Genomic DNA, 2,275 nt, shown 5'->3' with positions numbered 1-2,275 from the left:
CACCTCCTACCTGGCCCGATGCCTAGTCTCAGCTGATTTAGCAACAGGAAAAGCAAGGCCCCAGGAGAGACACTCTACTATATATACTCTTCTATATATTCTATTTCTATTGTATATTCAATCTGTACATGTGGGTGTAAATGCTGTTAAATGACAAACCCAATATTATACTGTGGCTGGTGGACTATTTTCATCCTCAGTGCTGTACAGATCTATTTTCATTGTATATTTGATATATTTTTAATTTTGTAGCTTGTGGCTGGGCCAGGCCCCAGCCCTCCAGCCTGTGACAGGGGGCCGAGCTGTGCCGTCCACGTGGTCCCTGTGGGCTGAGGAGTGCTCCTAGCCTTTTGCTGTAAGCCAGGCCGTGTCTTGACTGTCTCTGCTGTTAGTCGTAGGGCCCAGAGCTTGGCGTGTGCGTGTTTGTGTGTGTGTGTGTGTGTGTGGCGTGTGCACATACGTGGGTGTGGGTGTGTGTAGGGTTCTTATTTGTGATTCCCAGTGTTTGCCACGTTACTGAAGACCACGCTGCCCTCCCTGCCGCTCCTGCTCTGTTGGGCCAGGCCTCAGGGCAGTGTCCTTCAGGAAGCCCCCTTGTTGTGGGGGACGGGCAGGCTTTTCTTGCTGGTGACTCACTGATTTCACACCACTGGGCTTGCCAGAGACAGGGAAGGGCAGGCCTTGGAGGGGAAAAGTCCCCAAATTTATTTTCCAACTTCTTGCTGTGCCCACTGGGAGTCACAAGCTCTTCATCCTGAGGACATTGTTGGGTTTCTTAAGATGGTGAGACCCCAGGAGAGCATCTCACAGTGCCTCTGTCCTGCGTTTGTCCTCGAGACAGTCCTGGCAGCGTTCAGAAGGGAACAGCTCCCCTCCCCTGTGTCTCCGACATACCCCTCTGCTCGCTCCTTCAAGCCAGGGAGCTGGGAGTGAGGTGAGGCTGGGGGAGGTCAAGAGCAGGTGGGGCATCTTTCAAGGCAAAATCCAGCCCCAGATTCCCTGGATCCCTGGAGGAGCAGGAGGCAGCCCCATGTCCCTGCTCAGGGTCCTCGCTCACACTGGCTTTGGTGCTGTCCACGCAGTGCCCACAGGACTCCAGGGTAGGGCACGGGCATGCCCGAAAGAGCCCCCTGGTCCCTGCCTTCCAGCCCAATCACCAGCTTCTTGCTCAGGGAGCCATCTCCGCTGAGGCAGCATGAAGCCCGAGACCCAGATGGAGGTGGACAGGTGGGCCGCACAAGTTGATGCCAGCGAGACTGGCTTTGCCCTCCAGCAATAAATCTGTGGGGCCTGTTCCTTTCCTAGTGCCAGGAGAAGCCCTCCCAAGTCAGCTTGCCTTGGCTGCGAGGCTGGGGGCCGGAAGCTCCTTTGTTCCAGGCCCTGAGCAGGCCTGCAGTATTACAGGCAGGGGCTGCCCTTCTGCCCGCCCTCACAGCTGCACCCCCAATGGCCCCCAGAGTATGTCCCATGGTGGAGGAGAAAAGAGACTGAACAGGTTAGGATGCACCTGACTCCCTGAGTGTCCACTAGGCCCTGAATCTGGGGCCTGCTGCCTCTTCACTGGGGCACTGCTTTGTATAGACCCAAGCACACACAGCAAGCCTCACTTTAGGTTCTGGCACAAGTTCAGAACGACTCAAGTCCGAGTGCCCCATGGCTGGCCAGAGCCCTGGGTAGGTCAAGACCACTCAGCCCAGGGGAGGAGACGAGGCCCTGTCACCCTGGAGCCCCTCCTTTCTCCTTCCCTCGTGGTGTACAATAAAGTGTCTGTTCTTGCCAGCTGCCTCTTGCCTTTCTGGCCTGCTTAGGATCAGGGGACGGGAGTTGTGGGTATGGCTGGCTGCTAGCAGAGGAGTTTGGGGAGGATGAGAAGGACCATGTATTTATTTTCCTAGAAATGGTTCTGGGGGGTTTAGCAATGCACACACTCGCAGCGGGCCTTACTGCGTGGCGAGCATTCCACGCCCCCAGCCTTGTGTGATCTGCCCGCTGGCTCTGTGGGGAAGACGCAGTCGACCCCAGAGCAACACACGTTTGAACTATACAGTGCCACTGATGTGTGGATCTTTTCTAATAAACATAGAGCCAGCCCTCCATAGCCTTGGGTTTCGCATCTTTGGATTCAACCGACCAGGGACTGAAGACAACATTTTCGACCCACGGTTGGGAGGGCTGACCCTGTGCCCTGTTCTACACTGTTTTATATGAGACCTGAGCACATGTGGGTTTATGACTTCAGGGGCAGAGGGAGGAGTCAGCGCCCCTGACCCCCGAG

General features: G+C 55.9%; 1 long non-coding RNA gene across 1 annotated transcript in view; it reads left to right on the top strand.

The window, feature by feature from the left end:
- LOC105297106 overlaps positions 1–1,779 on the top strand; it is a 2,782-nt gene extending 1,003 nt beyond the window's left edge. Inside the window, exon 2 of the long non-coding RNA XR_896328.2 lies at positions 950–1,779. This is a non-coding gene — a long non-coding RNA (uncharacterized LOC105297106). The remainder of the gene's footprint in view (positions 1–949) is intronic.
- Positions 1,780–2,275: the final 496 nt, after the last annotated feature.

The sequence above is a fragment of the Pteropus vampyrus genome, unplaced genomic scaffold (genome assembly GCF_000151845.1).
Source record: "Pteropus vampyrus isolate Shadow unplaced genomic scaffold, Pvam_2.0 Scaffold6, whole genome shotgun sequence".
Taxonomy (NCBI): domain Eukaryota; kingdom Metazoa; phylum Chordata; class Mammalia; order Chiroptera; family Pteropodidae; genus Pteropus; species Pteropus vampyrus.
Note: the sequence above shows the minus strand (reverse complement) of the source record. Positions and strands in the feature narration are given on the sequence as shown.